This window comes from Aptenodytes forsteri, unplaced genomic scaffold, assembly GCF_000699145.1.
Source record: "Aptenodytes forsteri isolate BGI_AS27 unplaced genomic scaffold, ASM69914v1 Scaffold119, whole genome shotgun sequence".
NCBI classification, from domain to species: Eukaryota; Metazoa; Chordata; class Aves; order Sphenisciformes; family Spheniscidae; genus Aptenodytes; species Aptenodytes forsteri.
Window position 1 is genome coordinate 1,102,992 of NW_008796165.1, and position 12,236 is coordinate 1,115,227.

Here is a 12,236-nt window from a genome sequence, read left to right on the forward strand (position 1 = left end):
TGCAGAAGTAGCTACATGGATATCTACCTATACCTGTCCAGGATCTAATTGTTCAATATTTATATAAAAAGAACACAATTGTTTTAGGAAGAATTCAGAAGTATATTCATTTTCTATTATTTTCATTTTTATTTTTCCATAAAAACATACAAGATAGGTCGATGACTTTCAGAAGCTTGATATTCCCAGATTACAAACTGCTTCTTTTAGGGTGCATGAATTCATCTGATGAGTTTAACTATTTAGAATCTATGGTTTTAAAACAAAAGTCACAACTGAGTTTCTGCTGATGATTTGAGGGTTTTTTCTGTATCTTTTTCCTGCTCTTTGAAAGAAAATGGTTTTTTGGGTTTATGTCACTTCTTGTTTATTTCACAGCTCTTCTCATATTCCTCCTCTTCCCTATGCCTATATTTGGGAGGTCTATTCCTTCTTTCTCTTGCATGTCATTATACACTCATGCTTATGAAAGTGTTAGATTTTGCTTTTCACAACGTGTATTACTTACTATTTACAGTCTCCACAGTATAATGATATGTGTTCATCCTCTCATAACAAATGATGGTCAAGTTACACTGTTCTACTGCTAAACTTTATAGGAGTTCCGAGAAGAATGCCAATGTTTATTGCCTATCAGAAGCAACTGGAAACAAGCCCATAAAAACATTTAGTTTTCAGATATTCCTAGCATTGAAAAAGATGAGAAGAAAATGGAAAAAGTTAGGCTTTTTTGGTGTAGATCTGGAGACAAAAACAACAGCATGTAGAGAACTCTGAAGCAATAAATGCTTTACAGAAGGTAAAGTGGGCACTAAGCTGCTATTTTCCCTTTCTAGAACAAAAAAAGAAAGGGATTCCAGTAAAACAGCAAATTCAAAATGGAACAATTTTTAGGCAAACTAAATTATTACTTTGATACAAAATGCTGAAACAGTAAATAAAACTTGCATGTTTAGATAATGAATGAATGTTAACTCATTGAGAAAATGATTGAGTAACTTTTGTAGAAAGGGTGTGAAGTTTATGGAGAGTCAGGACTCAAATGCTTCAGTGCTCTTCCACTGTGAAATTAAACTTGAAATAGGGACATAAATTTTGCATTTTTCCTTTCTTATTTCATCAAATCAAAATTAATTTCTTTTTTAGAAAAATACAAGAGTTTGGCAACTTGACAGGATTTTGCAGTTGTCTTGGAAGAACCACTTCTGAGTTAGTTGCTCTTATTTTGATTATTGTCAAAGGTCTTGGGATCCTTGCAGTGTTCTTGGGCAACAGCCTTTTGGTAGCTCTAGGAAAACAATTATTGCTAAAGTTGGTAAAGAATTTTGTAAATCAAATAGTGTGTTTTTTAAGGAATAGAAAGTTTGAAAGTTTAAATAGATCCAAGCCTGACCAGTAAGAGGTAAGATCTTAAATGAAATTTTTAGCATACTGATACAAGTCCTCAAGCTCTATTCTCTATCTGGAATTCATTGACTTTGTACCAGTTTATATGCACAAATACTATTGCCTAATTGATGCTGTAGTCAGTATTGATAAAGTAGATACTATGAGCTTGGAGTCTCTGCTCAAGTCCAGTGCTGTAGAAGTCCTTCACAAACAGGCCATGTCATAATAGCTATGAGAAAGCATCTTTTTTGGTTAACTGTTCAGCATGGGAAGTAGATAAGTAAAACTTATACTAGCCAAGGTCCAACTGCATGGTAGGTGTTACTTCAAGTACCATTGAAGTTCATACTGTGGGTAACACCATAAGAGGAAATATTCTTTGTAGAAAGTTCTATATCACCTAGCTTAGCTAGTTTCTTAATAAGTGAAATCTGCTGTCTTCGAACTTACTAATATTCCTAACTTGGACAAATACGAGTGAAGATTCTGGCAGAACAATGTCAGTCTCACTGATCTAAAAAAAAGCTTTTAAACTCCTTTTAATGGAGTAATGATTAGAAAGGTTGGGGTACATGTACAAAATACATTTAGAAGGAAAAGATTAAGGCAGGAAATGTAATTTCTTTCCTTGCGTGTATCCAAGAGCAGACACTAGACAAGTAGAAAAATTATAGCAGATGAGACTCCTTCCACTGTGAAGTGTAGTAGGTCAAGTCACTATAAACAGTCATTTTAGAAAGTTATCATAGAAGCATCTTCCATCTCAGTTTGCTTCACTGAAAACAGGTTTATGTAATGTTTCAGTCCTTCATCCTCATTGGGCCCTAAGTCATGACTGTAACCATCACCCCCTGGGTAGGTAATATTACTCATCTGACTTTTCCTTACTATTTGTTACGCAGCTGCATGGCAATATGTTCTCCTTGATGTTGACTGGGATTCTGATATTTTAATTTAAAACTCTTCAGAATGTTTTTCAGTATTATAATAACCTATTTCATGATACTTTGTAAACTTTACTGACAAACATCTACTGATTTCTTTTTTGATTCCTATGTTCTTGAGCTGTCCTGCACTGAGAGCAGTAAAGAGTATACAAAGCTTTGAGATTATCACTGGAATCTACCTTTGTCAGGCATATTTGCTCTTAAGGATTCTTAAAAACATGTTTTCATGTACTTACTCCTATACCATTTTTCTTTTTCATTTTTTTGCCTATGACAGTTCAGAAACATTTAACAAGACCTCTCTGAAAAGAAACCAAAGTTATAAGAATTTACATTTCATTTAAATATTTAATTTCTTTTATATCTTCAGATTTAAAGAAGCTGCCTTGTCTTTGTTTGATGCTCTTTTATGTGTATGTATATTATATGCATGCATGTTTGTCCATCTTAGACCACTTCATCTGAATTTAAGAAGCCAGGTTTCTAGGAGTGTCATGCAATTTTCATAATTATTAGATCAGTGCAGCTTGGCAGAGTTTTGAGAAACACAATCTTTTTGGTTCTTATCACAAACTGTGCAGCTGATGCTGGAATAGGGTATGTATGCCTGAGTGATGTATCATTTTTATCAGTCTAAATACATGAAGAGAGGGAGTTTGAATGTATTTTAGGAGCAGCACAGATGGGAATTAGCAAACAAGTGTTTAGAGAAACATCATAGTGTTTTCTAGGTATAGATTCTTCTATCATGTCGGAATCTCCCTGGTCTGGTTTTCTCTCCCCATAGCATAATGATCAGAACAGTCATGCAGACTGAAAGGGCTTTTAAACTAGAAAGGAACAGAGTGGTGTGTTCAGAAGTTGCATCTCTAGCCTCCAGATCTGTCACTGAACTCACCTGGGATGAACTGGATACCAAAGAGCGAAAGCTTTGTTAACTACACAGAACTCAATAGTTGTGCCAGTACCTTAAGGAAGCTAAGAATCAGCTATCAAAGGGCTATCTTGAGAAGTGAATCAATGGAAAGTGTCCTGCTTGCCAAGTGTTTATTCTTAGCAAACAAGATTGCTTTGATGACAGGGTTGTTTACGTTGCCACTCATTAAATAATTGTATATGTGATTTTTCTTTTATGCTTTTGTTGCACATTTAGATGTGCAAAATTAAACATGAGCTGAGACTTCGCTACTCTTCTGAGACCATTTGGGCCTGGTGATGAATAAGTTTGCCAGTGAATTCTAAAAGTCTGATGGAGGGACTAAAGGAAGAATTTAGTTAGGTCAAATTTACATGCATGTTTACCCTTTACAGTGTTCAGCTGCTCATAGTGGTGATAAAGGAAGTCTGGATCATGTTTTCTATGTTCTTTTTTCAGCTTATTGCCTTGTCATAGGAAAACACACCTATCTCAATGTATGGTTTTATTTTAAAAGCTCACAATAAAATAAAATTCAAGCATATGGAAGGTGCATATGCTGTCGACACATTCTATGAGGAACAAAGCTGTCCAGTTTAACAGAACTGATAATGTTCTAAAAATACTCAATACATCCTTCAGAGTTTGCTAGAAAGGTCACTGTTGCTATAAAGTTTTTTTAAATACATGTACCAAGGACACAATTCATGACTAAACATTTTTGAACAATCTTGAAAACAGCTATCTTATTTCAGGAGTATATAATTATTTGGGGTCAAAACACTTAAGCATGTGAGTAAACATTTCGTATGCTTAGTATTAGGTGAATATAACATTAGGGAACAATATAGAACTGTTTGACATAGTGTGCTCAGAGACCATCTGCTAAATCCCCAGCTGGATATTTGCATGAGCTCTTACCCAGTTTATACACAGAATTTTCAGTGACTTTGCAGACACAGCAGTGAACATTTCCTGTGTCAGCTGAGACTTTCTTGCTAAAATCAATCCATTGCTTGTAAATTGCAGCTACCTAGCTGGGTTGGGGGGTGAAGAAGAGGATGCTGTTATAGATTTGTTATATCTGCAGTAAAAGGCATGTGAAGGCCATGCGATGCATTCTTTCTTCTCTGAGGGAGTATTTCCAATGCAGTCTATTTTCCCAATGTTGTATTCTGTTAGTTCAAAATGCCACATACAAAGCAGATTAATCCTGTAAAAGGGGAAAAAGCTAACAAACTTAATGACAACAACATTGAGATGAAAATCCATTTTTGATCAAAGATACACAGAAAGAAATCAACAAAATACCCAATGGAGGCAAGCAGTAATATGAAGTTCAAAAATTTGAGGTTAATATACCTCCAGGCAGTAGCCCACTTACGGATTTTAAAGATTGGCAGGCCCAGATGCTGCTGCTCATCATAGTAACTACCAGAGATAATGTAAGAATTCTGTAATAGGCACTGGATGGGAAAAAAACCTAGAAAGCAGACAGCAGAAATAGAAAATTGCTTTACAATTTCAAAAGCTGCATTCTACACTACAAAAATAAAATATTTTTTTACACAGGTACCAGTAATGTGCTGCTGCAGTATAAAATTTCAGAGGTGATAGAATATCCAAAGGGATATACTTTTTTCCATTTATTTTCTTCTATTAATTGGTTTAATATGCTGCCTAGCTCTCTGTTTTATAATCTCTTTTGTTCAAGAAGGAGAAAGTGGGGAGAAAGAGAAAGATCAGAAAAATTCCTTTCAGAGGCAGCTCTGAAATGATCTTACGCTCAACATTAGATAATGGATTCAGCTTTCTGGTTATGGCACCCCTTGGCATCATCTTTTCTTAACAGCAACCTTGCAGCAGTATTTCTGTTTCCCTGTTCAAAACAAGCTTAACAGAATCTTGTTAGATCTTTGGTTTTTTGGGGATGCCCAGGTAGCAGATGAGGCCAAGGCTACCTTTTTCATTTGTGCTTTCCTAGTAATTATAACTCTTTTTTTTTCCTCCCTAGATGTAGATATTGGAACAATAACATCTTTTTCTTTCTTGTTTTTTAATTCTTGGTATGTTAGAGTACTACCATCCATCCAATGCTGTACTTTAAATTCACTGGAAGCCTAAGTAAGTACAGAATGAGTTACAAGTTCGTAAGTGACATTTGATGCTATGTTTTACTAGCACCAATTCAGTTTCCTAATGCTTGTCTCTCTTAACAGAGTGGTGACAAGCCCACTTAGCTTACGGTCTTAGTTTGCCTAACTGAGCATCCCTGTCTAGTGCGCCATCCTCTAAGCAGCAGGGTGGTGATATCTGTGCAACTGGTACCCCAGTCAGTATTTTGATCTTGGTCCTGAATTGCACTTTAAGTAGGTTCAGGCAAATAAACACTTGAGTAACACACCTTACATTAGTGGACTATCGATCAAGACTGCCTAGCTCAGAAATCTCTATTTCTTTTTTCTCTGAAATTTGAGGAGCTACTTTATCTAGTGTTTTGATTGCAAACTGGAGTTTATCTGGAATCAGGAATTTTTCATAAGCTTCCCTGATTTTTCAACTTGTACTCCATCCTGGCATTTCAAAGCCCAAACTTCTTGGACTTCAATGCTTCTTCCATCTTTTTTCTCCCCTTTGGATGGTTGTTGAGTTATGAAATGGGTACATCAAAATGCTTTCTGTAAAAACATATTTAATTCTGAATTTTTCCATGGGCCATTCACAGGAACATGAAAGGATTTTTAATGAGATTGTAAATACTTATAAATATTCTGTATATTTTCAGAGTACCTGGATCTACTTTGAACTTTAAAGAATGACAAAATTTACTTTTTTATTTCCTGCTTGTTATTCCTTTCCTCTGATACAAGTATTACATCTTAATTATACATCTGTTATGATATGAAAAGAATGGAAAGAAGATGCAAACAAGTAAAACTTTAAAAAAAAAAAATCTGTATCAAGTTGTCTTCCTTTGGTCTATATCAAATATCAAACAGTAATCTCTAATTCTCCTAGGCTTGCATGTGGATAATACTGACACTTTTTGTCTGTATACCTAGAAAAGACAGGTCTCAGTCCCCTGAGGCAAAGCTGGGATGCAGATGATTACTTATATTCCAGTTCTCAATTTTTTTTAAGCTTGCTTTTCTCATTACAGTCTCCTAGCAGCTTCTTTATTCCCATCAGGAGTCAATTCTAAATCCACCAAATTCCATGAAGTTCGTGCTGGTTTTAGCATCCATTATCAGGGAAAAGCTGGTAATACCTTCAGGACTGACCCCACTGCTGTAATGGGTGTTTTTCAGCAAATGTTTGATGCTTCCTGGGGTATCTACTTCACTGTGAGTTACTTGCAACAATTAGGGATATTGTCTCATCTAGGTAAGCCATGCTCAGTTATTAAAATAAAAATATTCATGAGGAAGAATATGCATGTGAGATACTAGAGCACCATGGAAAGATTTATAACCATAAAAGACCTGATATGTGTGTTGTCCATCAAGGTGAAAGTGGGATGGATTCAGTCCTGGAAGCACTTTTTCTGAGAGACTGCATTTCTTTCCTGAATAAAGAATTCTGAAGACTGCTGAAGCCCATAGATCTTCTGATCCCCTAAATCTCTCTGCCAAGCATTTGAATATTTGAGAAATTATTTCTCTCTGTCTATTAAATGACCCTCTCAAGCTCCACTGTCACCCTCAGCTCTATGAGAAATATTATAGACATCATTTTTGCATACATCATCTGAACTTGGAAGAATGAAAACCACAGCAAAAGGATCTTTCTGTCTTTTTAATGATGTTGTTTGCCCTAGTAACACATAAGGCAACTGCAATAACAAGATTTGAGTTCCTGACTGAAAACTGAATTGGTAAAGGAATTCTTCAGCAAAGTCTTGTGCCATATGTACTTGATTATCATGAAAGGTTACACTATAAATTAAAATTCCTGCTGAGTGTGAAGCTCTGTGGGGAACAGCCTTGAGCAAAAGCAGTGTCTCATGACATAGAGGCCCAAACTACTTTGGCCACTAATTACTACTAGGAGTGCCAATAGCCAGTCTTCCAGGGAGCTATAGCCCTGACTTGTGACTCCACCAGCAACTGGCCCAGGCAAGGGATGCTTAGAAACATTTGACATCTGGTGAATGAGTCCCAGACCAGCAGAGTAGTGAACATAGGAAAGGGGAAAAAAATCATCCAGGACCAGGAGTGTCCTGTTCTGAAAGGCTTTTGGTAAAATATTTTACAGTGCAATAAATATATTTGTAGGATGCTTTTTTCAAACCTATGGTATAAAAAACCTGAAAAATTTGGTTTCAAGAGTTGTATAAAATAGGTTTCAGAAACCTAGGAGACTTTAAATCACTGCCAAAGGGTACTTTTTGAAAAAACCCAAGGAAAATTTTCTTTTTGTTGTGTAAGGTTGAGAGGTTTGTGTAGGACCAAGCTCCCAGACCTTTTACACTAACTCTCACTAAAAGCATGTAGGTGAACGCCAGCACTCCCAACAGAAACAGCTTTTATTTTTCTGCTAGGATTCAAATGTCTCACCAACAGATCTAGAAAGAGGTAAACACTGTTAAAACCCTATAATCTGCCTCATCTAAAATAATTGTGTTTCTGTAAACATCATCAAAGAGGTTTCTACTTGTTCAACAGCTTGCTTTTTTTCTTCCCTGCTTATCAATGAGTCTTAAGAACTGAAAAATATGGTGCAAGTATGAAATACAGTAATAGAACTGTAATTTTAGGAGAAAAAGCATTGATGTTAAATACAAATAAATTAGGCAAACCATTCCCTTTAAACATATTTTATCTAATTAATGAAAATACTTGCAGATAAAATCTGTAGTAGCACTGGTACTGTTTTTTCTCTTCTTTCAAAAGAAGAAAAATTGTTCAATGATTTTGCTTCTGGCTAATTTATTATCACAATCTGTTTTGCCAAAGCATTCTGCCCTTCATTCCTGGTATATGTTCTTTATTAGTACGCTGCAGTGGAATTTTACAGAAAATACTAATATGGCTGCTTGCATAGCACCTGTCACTTGGAATTCTGTAATATAAACCCTACAGATTCTGATGGAAACCTAAACAGAATATAAATTTGCCAATGCAGCAGGCATCTTTAATAATCTGTAGAGTTTGTAAGTTTTCAATGTTACCGAAATGTCTTTCAGCCTTTTAACAGAAAAGAGACTTTGCTGTAAGAAATCAGATGCAGGTTGAAGTTGAAATATTTCCCTAGAATGTAGCCTCTCATATTAAAATACATTATGCCTTTATTCACCAAATAATCTTGATTTTTACCCTTCATTCTAATGCTAAAAACCTGTAAAATTCAAGTTTCTTTTAATTTTATCAGTGTGACTCAAATTTAATTCAGTCTTGACCACTGTGGCTCCTAAATTGCAAAGTAATCAATTGTGCCTCCTGTAAAATGAACTGAGAAAAGTTTGCCATTTTATGAGCTCACTGCCTGTGCAAGACATCTCGTTTAGAACACTTAGTAAACTCCACTCTAATCAAATTTAGCGTTTGAAACCTGGACTGGCTGTTAATGGTCCTAAAATAGACCAGTCCCTTCTGGAGTACATTTGCCTACAAAATGCTATCTATGGCTGTTTTTTTGAAGCAACTGCTTGTCTTTGTCTATCAGGAATATCAGATGTCAGTTTGGGAGGAATAATTATAAGAAAGCTTGCATTTATAAAATTACAGTGTTAAACCTGTAAATTAACTGTCAATGTATACATTCTAAACCTGTGCCAAATAAGCTTTAATAGGATATATGCAAATTCCCAGAATGCAAATCTAACACTGTCAGATTGCTGATGTTATTTCAAATCTTCTTCCTTTTCTTTCGTAATTTTGAGTCAAGGAGAAACAGCTCTTTGCAAATTGAGGTAGTCTCAAGGGGCATACGGGAGGACGGAATACAGCTGGCATTTACATGGCACCACAGTGAAGCATCTTTTCTGTGCCAGTGTGTTATATAAGTGATGTCTAAAAAATAATGAAGCAGAGAGAAGGTGGCATTAAAGGGGAAAGCATGTCCTATAAGCTTATGAAATGAAGATAGCATTGTAGAAAGAGAATAGGGACTGATTCTACCCTAATATTGTAAAACAAGTAAGATTCCAATTTAACAAATGCTGTTTAGTATGAAATCTCTAAGGTACAAAGCATGCATAGCACTGAAGTGCCTCTTTATGGTAAAGCCATTTAGAATTTTTTTATTGAATATAAGCACCTTATGATTCAATTCAACTTGAGAAGTATTCATTTTTTTCTCCATGAACTGCTGAGATCTTGTATTTGACACTCTGGAATTAAAAGGCCAGCTGGTAAACTGTTTTAAGACACCAGAATTCTGTCAGTTTTCAGAAAGTTGTAGTAGTTGAGGGTACAGCTCAAAATCTCTTGGCTCAGACTTTATCAGTCTCTCAGCACACTTGAAATGATGAATGAATCTTCCTTTGTGGTAGTATATTTTCTAGAGTCTGTTTCTAGGGGGAGGCAGGAGCATATCAAACTCTTACTTGTCCCGACTTTGCTCTGACATACACAGTCAGTCATACATCTGAGATGTTCTGTGTCTAAACTAATAGGGTGAACCATAAAGTTATTCTCAAAGCAACATATATTGATTATAGACTATAAACACCTCAGTTTAACTTCTAGAAGCCATGCATCTTGACTTTGAAGCTCTGCTGAATGTCTGGGTATGAGGTTGTCCCTGCCACAACTTACAACCAGGCATACTCTTTTGAAGGGTACCATGTATTTGGACCTTATCTGGACATTCAAGTCTGGAAGAGGTATATCAGATAGCAGAAATCCCATTGTTCCCTGTTCCTTATTTCCCAGTCATTCTGTGTTCTGCTTTTCTCTGCCATACATAAATGGAAGCAAATAACACAAAGGCCACTGCCTGTACTTGGCTTTGCAAAGGGATTTAGATCATTCTCAGAAAGCTATGGAGAAAACAGAATGGTTTTGGAGTAGGTTTCCAAGTATAAAGCTACAGTGGAAGGACAGATTGTACAGTAATACATAGCCTCAGAGTCAGCCCTAAACAGCATGTGAATTGGAACTGAAATGGTAATTTCATAGTTCAATTCTTCGCAAACATAATGTATCTAAAAAATATCCCAGATAATGATCATCTGGCATAAAACCTTGACCTGGGTATCTGTAGACTAGTCCTTCATCAATGCAATGTTTTTATGGTCATCCATGCCTGTAAACTCTTGTTCTCAGGAGTCTTTTAAGTTAGTAGAGCATACAGGGCTGAAGAATATCTTTTCTTGTTTGGATCATTACTACATAATATTATTTAATCTTTTGGAATCTTACTGACGGAGAAGAATTCTTATTCTTGCCCTGATATACCTACCTAGCATCTGATCAGCTTGTAAATTGTAACACCAAAACATGACTGTGTTAATGTTGTATGCATGCCAGATTTACCAAGCTACTTAATAACAGTTGTGACAAAAAAGACCAGGCTGAACAGACTGCAACTTTCTCTGAAAACCTTGTTTCCACTGTTAACTCTCCTTAACCTTAACTTTCCACTGTTAAACTCTCTCCATTGTAAACTTCCTCTAAGGTCAGGTTTTGAAGCATAAGGAGCTGTTTCATTACTAAAATTTCCAGTAAAAAGTTAAGCCTCAGAAAACTGATGGCAGTTGTTCTTGAAAGCTGTAAGAACTCTTCTCATAATGGTACTTAAGTCTACCTAAAATAATCATAAATTAAAATCTACATTTTATGATTTAAACTTGGATTTCAAGTTTCTTGAACAGCTTGGATTTGCTGCTATATCTTAAATATTCAAGACCCAATTTTGATTTGAACCCTTCTAGTTCAGTCTTTGCAGTGACCATTACTGGAATTCTTATGGGGGTTATTCAAGCCTTGGAGTTTGAAAACTTCTGTTTTAAATGAACACAGTGCATACAAATTAAATTATGCAAAGCTCAAGGTGCAATTATTTGTGCAGTCTATCGATTTGCCACAACTAAAAATGGGACATGTGAGTGATGTGAATTAATCTGCACAATATAGGCATACAGTTGTTTTGAACATAAAAAGCAGGACAGTCAGCATCTCATATAAACTGGTATGCAAACAGAGAAAAAATGTGTGCACATTAAAGGCTTAATTGTTTCTTACTTGAAATACAGGTCAGATTTGAACCTATACTGTTCTGATGTATGTTTCATTTTGAGATAAAACTTTTTATAGTACTATTTAAAAAAAATTTTGGAGAAAAGATGAGTGGTTAATAATACATGCCAATTAACATTTTTGTCTCAAATTAAAAAAACACCTTTGGATGTTGGCTGTTTTCTTTATCTTTTTAGAAACTATTGTGTGCTTGTAAGAATGTGCAGTTGAATTCTTTAATAAGTATGTACTTGTATGTATAAATATTTCTAATTCCTGCTTTCAACAAGCACTTAAATTGCTTTTATGTAAACATTGCCATTTATTTTGCATGCAGTTGCACATTTTTGAGTACTTTCAAAATATAGACTCCATTTAAAGTTGTCCACTGGAAGGCAAATTCCATCTTATACTTCAGAAAGTTGTGTGAGTTAAAATCCTGAAATGTTCTATGTTTATAAGAATATAATAATTACTTCTCTCTTTTGAAATCTTATTTGTTGAAATTTAAATATACTGCTAATGTATCCTCTTAACACTGCAGTTCCTGATACATCTGAAATTTAGGAGACTGAACCTCTGTGACTTTTGAAATACCATAAAGCATCTTTTATGCTTCTTTTAAACTTACAAAGGCTTTTTAAAATATGAACTTTTCAATGCTTGATTGGAAACATCTGGAGTTTTCACATAGATTTAAAAATTAGAAGGTCCCATCTTTCTTCTCAGCCCCAGCTGTGTGTTTTTGCCTTCTCCTTTTTTGCTGGTTCCAGTGCTCATCACACTCGGCTGGAACTGCCCAGT